This window comes from Gossypium arboreum, chromosome 8, assembly GCF_025698485.1.
Source record: "Gossypium arboreum isolate Shixiya-1 chromosome 8, ASM2569848v2, whole genome shotgun sequence".
NCBI classification, from domain to species: Eukaryota; Viridiplantae; Streptophyta; class Magnoliopsida; order Malvales; family Malvaceae; genus Gossypium; species Gossypium arboreum.
In genome coordinates, this window is record NC_069077.1 from 45,603,947 (window position 1) to 45,618,076 (window position 14,130).

The window sequence follows — 14,130 nt, forward strand, 5'->3', positions numbered from 1 at the left end:
TCATCTTCAACCCCATGGCCGAATATAGCAAGGAAAAACCATGGCTAGGGTTTTCAAGCTTCCAAGCTCGATTGTAAGTCCTGTTTCTAGCCTCGTTTTAATGATTTTTACGTTTTTGGAGTTAGGTAGCTCGATTAAGCTTATGCTAGCAATAATTCAACCTAGGGTTCATATTTGGAAAAATACCCATAGGTGAAATTTGTTTATTTTGGTGTTTTATGATAGAATATGAGGTTTTAAATTATGTTAGACAACTTGTGCTACTCGGTTTTAAGCGAAAACTAGCAAAAGGGCTTAATCGGTAAAAATACCTAAGTCATAAGTACATGTTAGAGTGAGAATTTGATGTTTCCATAGAAGGGAAAAATGATCAGCATGTCATAAAACATAAGAAAATAGGCTGAAGTTTAATTTACGAGCTTTGGGGCAAAAGTGTAAATATGCAAAAGTTTAGGGGCAAAACTATAATTTTGCCAAAATATGATTTTGGGTCAATTTGAATAATGTGAGTCCTAATTAGACTATATTTTAAATGATAGAGCAAGGAAAACTGAAATTTGGGCTAAAATGGAAAAATACCAAGTTGTGGATGAAATGGTAAAAGTAGCCATTTTCGCATACGAGGTAAGTTCATGTGTAAATAATGTAGCATAATTGTTATTTTTAAGTTATTGATGTTAATTATATGATATGCTGATTTTTTTTGTCGTGAAATATTATGCTTTGTGGTTAATGTTGAGTAATATGCAAATTATGTTTACTACTTGATAAATATGAATTGCTACTGAGTATCAGTTCCGATATTCCATTGAAGACGGCAATGTGAGATCGAGGAAAAAAGCCCGTTTGAACCTTAGGAATAGATTAGGATACAAGTGACATGTCACTAGGATGGTTGAGCATCCGAACTCGTTGAGTTGAGTCCGAGTTCACTTATGGATGCGAATGTCCGAACTCGTTGAGTTGAGTCCGAGTTTGTGAAATGTAACTAGGCATCCGAACTCATTGAGTTGAGTCCGAGTTCACTTATGGATGCGAACGCTCGAGCTCGTTGAGTTGAGTCTGAGTTCACTTAGGGGCGGGTTACATGATTTCTTGATTACATATGAGGCACTTATGTGCAAATTATCCGTGTATCCGAGTTGTATTCCGATGTGTTCAACGGGTGAAATTTCTAGTGAAATGAAAGATCACTTAAGATGCAAGCGACGTTTTGGTAAGTGTTGTGAAATGGACACTTTGGACAGGTATGTTCTTAACCCTCGGGTTGATAATAGATACAACAACGATAAGGTAGTAAGATGATGAATGATGTTTAGAAATATGATATATGTTTTGGTGATACCGTGCTAAAGTTGTTTGGTATATTTGTATTGTTATGTTACTTGTTATTTACATATGAACTTACTAAGCATTTATGCTTACTCCCTCCTCTTTATTTACTGTAGTTTTGAACAAGCCAGCTCGGGAATCGGGACGGGTCGAAGGTTCGATCACACTATCCAAAGGACTTTCATCTGGGTAAATGGCTTGTAAAACTTAAGTATGGCATGTATAGCAATATATTTATTTTGTATAAATAATTTTATGATATGGCCATGATTGGTTGAGAAAATGTTTGATATTGATAAGTCATGGTGATGGTTAAATTTAGATCATGTTTGATATCATGGAAGTTTAATAGGTTATCTAGTTCATAACAACTCATGAAAAGATGAAATTTGCCTTAAAAGCAGAATATTCTTGCAGCAATGACATGAATTTGAAAAATCACTAAAAATAGTATAAATGGAATTAAATGATGAGCAAGTTATGAAATTTAATATTAATGAGTCTATTTTCATATGGATAAAAAAAAGGCATATAAATTATACTTTATGATATATTTGAAACCTTGTGAAACAGGGCAGAGTGATTTCTGGATCCTCTATTCTTACTTTAAAAATTCATAATAAATTGTAAAAAAATAATTAGAAGTCATTCTTTATATTTACAGATTCCTTATTGAGTCTAGTTTTAATAGAAACAAACCTCATAGTCATTTAAATTCTGTATAGAGAGATATCTTACTCGTAATACACATATGTTAGAGCAGTCGAACCCTGAAACAGGGGAGACTTTAACTAATAAACTGTACTAATTTTCCCAACCAAAAATTCTAGAAAAACAATTAGTAAATAGATATATGAGTCTAGATTTAGGGAAAATTTACGGATCTTGATTTTGAGTTTCGTAACTCGAGATATGATTTTTCTTGTAACTGTGACGCGAGTAGCTAGAAAGCTGTGAATGCAGAAACAAAAGATTTGAAGTTCTTAATTTGATAAATTATGTTCGGTAACTCCTCAAGCTCGACTCCGGTGATGGTTTCAGGCGTGGGGGCGTTACAATTTTATTGCTGACATCATAAACAGAGAGTTACACGGGCTGGGGACACCGGCGTGTCCCGAGCCATACGGGCATGTGTGACCACACGGCCTACCCACATGGGCGTGTGACCCTGTTTCATGATGAAATTTTCTAAGTTTCCCCAAAAGTTTTCAAAGTTTTTGGTTCTCCTATGCTTGTTTAGGGCCTCGTAAGCTCGTTTAAGGGACATTATACATATGTATGAATGTTTTTTATTTGAATGAAATTTTATGGCCCGATTTTATGTGATTGTGTATGTTTAAGTTTGGTAATGCCTCATATCATGTCCTGGCCTCAGACACAGGTAAGGGGTGTTACAATCCCGCTACGGAATCCATTATAACTCTATCTCATTTCCACTCAGGAATCATTACAAGCTATAATAAACTCGATGGTACTTGATGTTCAGCTTTGACTTGTTGAAAAGTCAGACATTTTGATACAAATTCTGATATATCCCGTTTCATACCCGACCACCAGTACAACTGTTTTAGATCATTATACATCTTGATACTACCCGGATTAACAAAAAAATGACTGTTGTGTGCTTCATGTAAAATTTTCTGAATAAGCTTTATATTTTTTGATACACAAATTCTATTTTGGAACATTAAACAATCATCAGCTCCAATATGAAATTCTGAATCAGAATTAGACTCACATAGAATTCGTTTAGCTTTTAGCTCACGATCATCTTTCTCAGCTTCACAAATTTGTTGAAGAAATATCGGTTTAGCTCTTAATTCAGCTAAAATAGACCCATCATCACATATCATCAACTGGGTGTTCATTGCTCGCAACGCAAACAATGATTTTCGGCTCAAGGCATCAACAACTACATTAGCTTTTCCCAGGTGATAAGCAATCACAAAGTCATAATCTTTCAATAACTCGAGCCATCTTCGTTGTCACAAGTTCAAATCTTTCTGTGTCCTCAAATATTTCAAGCTCTTGTGATCTGTATAAATGTGGCATTTTTCACCGTATAAATAGTCTCTCCAAATCTTCAATGCAAATACAATCGCGACAAACTCTAAACCATGCATCGGATAGTTCTTTTCATGTGGTTTCAATTTTAGAGAAGCATAAGCTATAAATTTTCCTTCTTCCATCAGAACACATCCCAGACCGTTTAATGACGCGTTGTTATAAATCACAAATTCTTTCCCCAATTCTGGTTGAACTAATACTGGTGCTTCAGTTAACAGTACTTTCAACTATTCAAAACTCTACTAACATTTTTCTGACCAATCGAACTTTATGTCTTTTTGTAACAGTCATGTCGTTGGTGTCACAATCATCGAGAATCCTTTCACAAATCTTCAGTAATAGCCTACTAAGCCCAGAAAACTAGGACTTCAGATACATTTCTTGGAGGTTTCCAATCAATAATAGCAGAAATCTTGCTCGGATCAGCTCTAATACCATCGGCTGAAAAAATGTGCCCCAGATATCCAACCTCTTTGAGCCAAAACTCACATTTACTGGACTTTGCAAATAATTGCTTATCTCGTGAATAGATGAGAATGTCGTCAATGAATACAACAACAAATCTATCTAAATGCGGTCTGAATATTCGATCCATCAAGTCCATAAAAATGGCAGGAGCATTAGTTAAACTGAAAGGCATAACAAGGAATTCATAATGTCCATACCTCATTCTGAATGCAGTTTTTGGCACATTCGATTCTTTGACTCATAGATGATAGTGACCTGATCTCAGATCAATCATTGAAAATAATGTAGCCCCTTTTAACAAATCAAGAAAATCATCAATCCGCGGGAAAGGGTATTTGCCCTTTATAGTCACTTTGTTCAATTGTCTGTAGTCAATACACATTCTCATCATGCCATCTTTCTTTTTCACAAACAATACTGGTGCACCCCAGGGAGAAAAACTCGGTTGTACAAAACCTCTATCTGTCAATTCTTGCAACTGACCTTTCAACTCTTTTAATTCAATTAAAGCCATTCTGTACGAAGCTATCGATATCAGCGTTGTTTCCGATACTAATTCAATATCAAATTCAACCTCTCTGATCGGCATAAACCTAGTAATTCTTCTGGAAATACATCCGAAAACTCACAAACAATAGGTACGGATTCAATCTTTGATTCTGACACTTTCGTATCCAATACGTATGCAAGATATGCATCATAGCCCTTTTTCAAATATTTCTGAACTAATATAGATGATATTACAACCGATAATTCATTTGAATTATTAGAATTAATCCGAACAATCTCATCATTTTGACATTTCAATTTCATAGTCTTCTGTCTACAATTCACAACTGCATCATGCATAGTCAGCCAGTCCATACCCAAAACCACATCAAACTCATCAAACGGTAGAAGCATCAAGTCAACCCGAAAACAGTAACCTCGGATCATCAGTGGACAATTCTTTCAAATTTTATCAACTAAAATAGACTTGCCTAAGGGGTCGATACTTTAATTACAAACTCTGTAGACTCGACATATAAACTCTTTTTAAACACTAAATTCACACAGATATAAGAATGGGTTAATCTAGAATCTATCAACACAACTATATATCAAAAAGAGAAAAAGTACCGGTAATAATGTCTAGCGATGATGCTTTTTCCCGTGCACGTATGGCATAAGCTCTGGCCAGTGCTCGTGCTTCAAATCTCACAGTCGAACATCTCATAACACCTCAGTTACCACTCATATTTCCAGTATTTTTGGGTGGTCTCCCTCTAGAAGCCGTGTTACTCACTTTCAATGGTTGATTTCTATCAGCTATAAACTTTTCTGGACAATCCTGGAGATAAGGATCAAGAGATCCACATTTAAAGTAAGCTCCGCTCACTAATCTACATTCACCATAATGCTTCTTATTTCAATGTTTACATTCAGGTCTAGCATTTCTAATGCTTCCCACACTAGCAACGGAGGTTGCCTGAGGTTTAGAACTGAAATGTCTCACATCTCTGTCCTTAATCGAAATTCCCATAGAAGCCGTAGAATGAGGATGATAGTCTCTAAATTTCTTTGATGCTGACTGATGTGATTTGCCCGCAAATCTCTTTCTAGAATCTCTAGCCACAGAATCAGCTTTTCTTTTCTCTTTGCAAAGCTCTTCAGTTTTACAAGCTCGATCAAACAAAACAACAAACTTTTTCAACTCAAGAATTCGAACTAACACTCTAATTTTTTTTATTCAATCCATCCTCAAATCTTTTACACATTATAGTTTCAGAAGAGAAACATTTACGAGCATATTTGCTGAGTTGTACAAACTCTCTCTCATATTCTGTGACTGACATACAGCCCTGCTTCAATTCAAGGAATTCTTTTCTTTTCTAATCAATGAATCCTTGGCTGATGTATTTCTTTCTAAATTCAACTTGAAAGAAATCCCAAGTAACTCTTTCTTGCGAAACTACGGATATCAAGGTATTCCACCACTAATACGCAGTGTCTCTTAACAATGATACAACACACATTAAACATTCTTCAGGTGTCTAAGATAATTCGTCAAATACCCGAATAATGTTCCCAAGCCAAAACTCAGCTCTCTCTAGATCATCATTAACAGTGGCTCTGAATTCCTCAACTCCATGTTTTCGTATCTTATCAACAGATGGTTTATTAAATCACAGAGGATCAATACTTTGAAGAACTACAGGGATTGGTTGGGGAACAGGTGGGGGTGGAGGTCGCAGAACAGCCGAGTTCGTACGAATGTAGTGTGTGAACCACTAATTCAATATCCGAAAGAAGGCTTCTTTAGCCTCACCCCCATGACTACTCGTCACGGGTCTAAATTCAGAAGGGGTTGTCCCTTGAGTGGAAACTGGCGCGTTACTCTCTATGTCATCCACTATAGCTCGTTTGGGATCCATTACTATATATAAAAAACACATTTGGAAACGTCAGGAGTCATCACACTATCACAGTTTAATATATTGCATATATAGCTAAACTCACATATGCTACGTTAGTCTTAGAATCGACTAAACCGTAGCTATGATACCAAAAAATGTAAACCCCTAACCCGTAACCGTCGCTAGAATGAGTTAAGAGACATTACTGGACTTGTAACTCAATTCAAAGCAATCATTTATCAATTATCATTTTATTTCAGTAACTATCATTCAATCACATTCAATGTGTACTTAAATCAAGTATACAAGGCTGTAATCATGCGATCGGGACTAAATTGATAACATATAAAAATTTCAGAAATTTAGAAAAATTTCAACATTTCAAATGTCACACACCCGTGTGAACAGGCCATGTGCCTCACACGGCCGTTAGACACGCTCATGTCTTAGATCGTGTCGAAACAAGGCATACATACTGACTTGTCCCACACGGCTGAAGACATGCCCGTGTGCCATGGTTGTGGGAAAACTAGGAAGGTTACTGGCTTGTATCACACGCCCGTGTGTCTAACCCATGTACCCTTCGAAATGGCCACACACGCCCGAGTGCTAGGCTAGTGCCATTTAGGGGGTATACTAACTTATGTCACACGGTCAGTCACACGCCCGTGTGTGAGTCCGTGTGACACACACGGATAGTAAACATGCCCGTGTGTCAAGGCCGTGTCAAAACTATAGGGTATACTGACTTAATTCGAAAGGGTACCTCAGGGGACACAAAGCCGTGCAGCATGACCGTGTGTCGCACACAGCTGAGACACACACCCATGTCTCTGCCCATGTGGACAAAAATAGGTCATTTGTAAAGCCATTTTGCCACCCTAAAAACATAAGCATTCACAAGTATAATAGACCATATTTTTACAGCTCAATAGGTAGCCAAAATAACCATTTCAAAACACATTATAAGCCATATCAAAACTTACCAATTACCTATCCAAATACCTATTTAACAACGTGTATAATTCATTCATTTAACATTTACATATCAAGACTTACTTGCACAATGTCATTCCATCATTACTGTAACACCCCTGTACCCGAGACCGTTGCTAGAGTCGAGCACGAGGTGTTAACGAACTTAATTCATTAATTAAACAGCTCAAACAATTTATTTTTAAAATTTTCAGACAAGCTGGCAAACTGCATCATAGTCACTTAAAAATTCATATCTCGAGTTTTGAAACTCAAAATTAAGATCCGTAAAATTTTCCTGAAACTATACTCATATATATATCTACTAATGTTTTTCTAGAATTTTTGGTCAGGCCAATTAGTACATTTTATTAGTTAAAGTCTCCCCTATTTCAGTGTTTGACCACTCTAACCCCTGTGTATTACGAATCAGATATCTCCCTGTAAAGAGTTTCAATAATTATGCTGTTTCTTTCTCATAAAACTAGACTCAATAAGGATTTTATACATGTAATGTAAAACTCCTAATTATTTTTTTACAATTTATGGTAAATTTTTAAATTCAGAACAGGGGATTCAGAGACCACTATGACCCTGTTCCACCAAAACTTAAATATCTCACAAAATATAACTCATTTACCTGTTTTGTTCCATCCATATGAAAATAGACTCATCAAGATTCGATTTCATAACTTATTCATCATTTAATTCCATTTCTAATATTTTTAGTGATTTTTCAAATTCAAGTCACTGCTGCTGTCTGGTTCTGTTTTGTGGCCAATTTTACCTTTCCAAGGATTTTCATGGTTTAGTTAAGACATAAAGCATACATGTTATCATATATAAACTTGATTAGCCATTCCAATAGTTAATCATTTACAAACCCTTTTCTTACCAAACCATAACCATATCTTATGATCATTTACACAAAGTGAGCATAGTGCTATACATGCCACATTCAAAATATGCAAGCCATTTTACCAATTTAGGTCTTCGAATAGTCTGAACGAGCCTTCGACCTATCCCGATTCTCAAGCCGGCTTGTCAAAACTACAATGAATGAAAAGGAGGGAGTAAGCATAAATGCTTAGTAAGTTCACATGCAAATAATAAGTAACATGATCATGCAATCCAACATAAACATCATTAAGACATACATAACATAAGAATACTTACTATCTTTCCATAATTTTGTCTCACCAAGTTCTCAACCAGGAATTAAACTCATACCTGTTCATTTTCACTTCTTCAACACATTCATCATCGAATCACTTTTGCTTTAAGTATTCTCCATATTCTCTTAGGATTTTTCCCGTTGAACACATCGGAATATAATTTCGGATATGCGGATAGTGTGCACCTAAGTGCTATACTCATAACTGAACAAGCTCAATAGCTTTTGAAATCTATGTAGCCAAGCTACCATGTAACCCGCCCATAAACGAACTCGAACTCAACTCAACGAGCTCGAGCGTTCGCATCCATAATGAACTCGGACTCAACTCAACGAGCTCGGATGCCTAGTTACATCTCACGAACTCGGACTCAACTCAATGAGTTCGGAACCCAACCATCCTAGTTACATGTCACTTGTACCCTAATCTATTCCCAAGGTTCAAACGGGATTCTTCTAAATTTTACATTTTGATCACCTTCTTCGAAATGTAAAAACCAATACTTGCTAACATCTCATACTTATCAAATTATTCACATAATTTGCATATTACCAAATAATAATTCACAAAGCACAACATTTCATGATAATAAATATCATACCATACAAATATCATTAAATCACTTAAAATAAAAATTATGTTACCTTATTTACACATGAACTTACCTCGATACAAAATATTAGCAATCGAGCCTATTCCTCGTAAACTTTGTTTTTCCCTTGATCACAACTTGAATCTTGTTTCTCTTGATATATAATACCAAATTTCATCAAAACAACCCTTAGTACGAACTTTGGCAAAATTACCATTTTACCCCTAAACTTTCACATATTTGCACTTTTGCCCCAAGGCTCGTAAATTAAACCTCATCCTGTTTTCTTATGTTTTATGACATGCTGATCATTTTCCCTTCTATGGAAACATCAAATTCACACTCTAACATGTACTTATGAATATTAGGTATTTTTACCGATTAAGCCTTTTTACTCGTTTTCACTTAAAACCGAGTAGCACAAGTTGTCTAACATAATTTAAAACCTCATATTATATCCTAAACACAAAAATACACAAATTTCAAAAATGGGTATTTTTCCAAATATGAACCCTAGGTTGAATTATTGCTAGCATAAGCTAAATCGAGCTACCGGGATTTCAAAAACATAAAAATCATTAAAAATGGGGCTTGAAATCACTTACTATGAAGCTTGGAAGTTGAATAAACCCTAGCTATGGAGAGAGGTAAGATTCAGCCAAGGCTTGACGAAGATGAACACATTTTGGCCTTAATTTCCCTTTTAATTAATTTTAATTATAAAATGACTAAAATACCCTTAATACCTTTCTTTGAAAATTTTCATGTATAAGCCCATTTTTTTCCAAAATTTTAGAAATTCGTCAATTTTCTATTTAAGACCTCCTCATTAATATTCCAAAGAAATTTCATACTAAAAACTTCTAGAATACAAGTTTTGCAAATTATTCGATTTAGTCCCTAATTTCAACTTAAGTACTTTATGCATAGAATTTCATCACGAAATTTTCACACAATCATGCAATCATATCATAAACCTTAAAATAATTATAAAATAATTATTTCTATCTCAAATTTATGGTCACAAAACCACTATTTCGATTAGGCCCAAATTCGGGATATTACAATTACCTTGTCAAAACATACTATAATTGAACACATAAGTCAACGAAAACAAAGTATCAAAATAAGCCAAATCACATGGCTTAACTTATACACAAAACGTACCAAAGCCATATTATCAAGTAACATAACTAACATCATGTAACAGTTTGATTTAGACCCTAGTCGGAGTAGTGGTTTCGAGACCACAAATCCAAGTCGAAAAAATTTATTTTAATATTATTTTGTGTGTCTGTGATATGTGAATTTATATTTGCGAAGTTTCTATGATTTAATTTAACTATTTTTGTACTTAATTTGCACAAAGGACTTAATCGCATAAAATGTAAAAATAGTGTGTTGATTGATAAAGTGTTTATGTGAAGTGGCTTTTTAAGTATGAAGTACTTATGATGCAATTGGACCATTTTACTAATGCATGGACAAGTATGGACATTAGTTGGTAAGTTTTAATGTTATTTTATTGAGGACAATATGGTAAAAGGTGAATTTATGTTAATTAAATGAAAACAAACATGCAAAATAAAGCATTTTATGCTTAGCTTTGTCAATAAGACAAAGGAAAAGAAAATAAAAATTCAAGTAAGGGTTCGGCTAGGAGAATTTGTGATTAAGGTATGAATTTTGGTCTGTTTTTGATAATTTCTACGTTTATGTGATCGTTGCTTCGTGTTCTTCAAAACCCATGCCTGAATTTCTGTTTCTGTTGAACATTATGAAATGGTCCATTGAGGATTATATGAGCTTTGTAATGTTTTTATATGGATTATGAAAGATATATGTGAGATTATCATGTTTTGTTCTTGAAATTTTGATGGAATAGAGCCATTTGGGCTAAATTGTGAAAATGAGGTTTTGAAGGACTAAATAGTGAATTAAATATTTTATTGGGCTTGTATGGAAGCTATGTATCTTCGGTCAAGCTATAGTCTTGGTGAATTTTGCATTTTTTGTGATTTTGTGAAAAATGGACTAAATTGTCAAAGTGTGAAAATGTAAGGGCTAAAATGCAAAGTGCCCTAAGTGTGTGTATATGGATTAAATTGAATGAAATGATTGATTGAATGGTTGAATTTAAATTGTATTAGATCAAGAACAAAGAAAATCAGACTTAGATCGATGGAAGTCCAAAATAGTTAAATAGTCAACTCATTCCATCCGAAATCCGTACGAGGTAAGTCAAATTACAATTATGTGTTAAGTTGACTAAATTTTGCACATTACAACCATAATCTGTATTGGATGGCCTTGAGTGCCCGACGAATGAATTTCGAGTAAATTTCAATAATATGTTAGCATCTGAAAGGCATCTGTATGTTTCTAAAGGAACGTTGACCTCGATCTGAGATATCATGTAAGATCGTGTCTGGGACACAGGCCTCGATTTTAGAATTACGTGTAAGACCATGTCTGGGACATCAGCATTGTATCTTATTTCGTGTAAGACCCTGTCTAGGACAGAGGCATTGATATTGAATTACATGTAAGACCACGTCCGGGACATCAGTATTGTACTCGTTTATGAGTATTTGTATCATTTTTGAACCATCTGATGATAGAATACGAGATATGAGAATGAATATATAAAATGTATAATCTATACAGGTACGTTTGTATCGTACTAAATTTCTGAATATGAAAGACTCTGTTTCTGTGAAATAATGAAAGAGAAGTATGTATGGTATTTGGAAATGAAGCATGACATGTATACAAGCAAATGAGCATTGTTAGGCTCATGAACTATTTTGTGAAATGGCTGTGAGTTATTGCTGTTGATTTGTACTTTATATGCTTTATTAGTTAGACCAATTGTATTTGGCTTACTAAGCTCTTTGTAGCTTACTCTGTATGATTTCTGTCTGTTTTACAGTTATCATAGCTATTGAAGGCTCAAGCATAGTCGAGGATTGTCACCACACTATTGAACTCATTTTGGTAATTTTGAAAGTGTAAATATTTTTTAAGTATGGCATGTATAGGCTAGAATGTTTATGTATTAAGCTTTGATATGTATATATGTTATGCCATAAGAGTTGTCTAGCAAATGATATGTTTATGCTTAGTATTGGTAAATGGTTTGTGATGCCAAATTGTATATGCTTGTATTAGTTATATGGCCTTATATGTGGTGATCATTTTGAAATATGCCAAGTTGAAGAAATGGTAAGTTTAAGCATGAGTTAAAAGGTGGCATAAGTGAGCTATGAAATAAGTATTTTGGCATGTTGTTGTAATAATATTTTTTATATGTTTTGGTATGGATTTGAATAGGTTATGGAATGATGATGATTTAGTTATAATGAAGCATGTTTGAGCATGGAATTGGCTGAAAATTGTGGCATCAATGTTGTTTAATATGATTTGTAGCAATGACCCAAAAAGGGTGGCATGTTGGATTAAACCAAGCCTGCATTGTGCCACACGGTCAAGGAACACGGGTGTGTCATATGGCCATGGACTTAAGTCAGTAGCTAGCTAAGTATCATACGTCCATAGCACACGGACGTATCTATTGGTCGTGGGTGAAAGTCAATATGTACGGTCTGTTTTGGCACAGCTGGATTATATGGTCGTGTTTGGTGCTCGTGTAAGGCACACAGCCTGATCACACGGGCATGTGACCTCAACAAAAATGAAAAATCTTGCTAAGTTTTGAAAATTCTAAATATGTTCGATTTAGTCCTGACATTTTCTAAAAGTATGTCTTAGGTCTTGGAGACCTTCATGAGGGACGAATTGTTGATTTGCTTAAGTATTAATGTTATGTGATATCTGTGATTCTGAATTGGTCTAAAATGTTCTGTTTGTCTGGTAATGCCCCTTACCTATTCCGGCGACGGTTACGGGATAGGGGTGCTACATTTTAATTGGTATTAGAGCTATGGTTTAGTCGGTTCTAAGACTACCATAGCGTATGTGAGTCTAGCTATACATGTCATATATCTGAAACTGCGATAGTGTGATGAATCCTGACATTGAAATGTGCTTTTATATAGCAAATGGATCCCGATAGAGCTGTAGCTGATGATGTTGAAAGCAGTGTGCCTGCTCCCGCATAAGGGACAGTGCAAGCTGATTCTCGACTGGCTACGAGTAGCCGTGATTGTGAAGCTAAGCAAGCCTTCTACCAGATGATGAATGATCCCAATATATTAGAACCAATCCGAATGTACAACGACCTCCACCCCCAGTTAATTCTCCTTAAACTTCTGTTATGCCACCAATGAACTCAATAGTAGACCACCAGTTGATAAGATTGGAAAGTATGGGGCTGAAGAGTTCTGAGCTACAATGAATGATGATGCTGAAAGAGCTGAATTCTGGTTAGAGAATACGATAAAAGTGTTTGATGAGTTGTCTTTGAATCCAGATGAATGCATAAAATGTGTTGTTTCCCTTCTGAGAGATACGGTGTACCACTGGTGGAAAACTTTGACATATGTGGTTCCGAGTGAACGAGTTACGTGGGATTTCTTCCAATCTAAATTTTGAAAGAAATAAATTAGTCAGAGATTCATTGATTAGAAATGCAAAGAGTTTCTCGAGCTTAAACAAGGTCGCATGTCTGTTACTAAATAAGAACGTGAATTTGTGAGATTGAGCCAGTATGCTCAAAAATGTGTATCGAGTGGAGCATTAATGTGCAAAAGGTTTGAAGATGCAGAGGGTTTGAAGATGGGCTAAACGAAGATATCCGTCTGTTAGTTGGGATTTTAGATACTAAAGAAATGGTAGTGCTAATTGCGCGAGCTTGTAAAGCTGAAGAGTTAAGTAAAGAGAAAAAAAAAAGTTGATTCTGAAGCTAGAGATGTTAAAAAGAGATCTTCGAGTAGATCATTTTAGTCTGTGTCAAAGAAATTTCAGGATGATCATAGCCGTTCAAAGACTGATGTAGGACATTCGAATTGAGATTAAGCTAGATTGCATTTGAATTTCAGAGCTTCTGCTACTTCTCTTGCAAGTGTTGGGTGTGTCTAATCTGAGAAACCTGAATGTAAACACTGCCGTAAAAGACATCTAGGAAACTGTAGATTAAATGACCGAGCTTGTTTCCGATGTGGAT

The 14,130-nt window shown here is 35.2% G+C and overlaps 1 long non-coding RNA gene across 1 annotated transcript; it reads left to right on the plus strand.

The window, feature by feature from the left end:
- The first annotated feature begins 536 nt into the window (after positions 1 to 536).
- Positions 537 to 1,631, plus strand: LOC128296484 (uncharacterized). The gene is made up of 2 exons (XR_008287091.1): positions 537 to 624; positions 1,449 to 1,631. It is a non-coding gene; the product is annotated as an uncharacterized LOC128296484 (long non-coding RNA).
- The last annotated feature ends 12,499 nt before the right edge of the window (positions 1,632 to 14,130 follow it).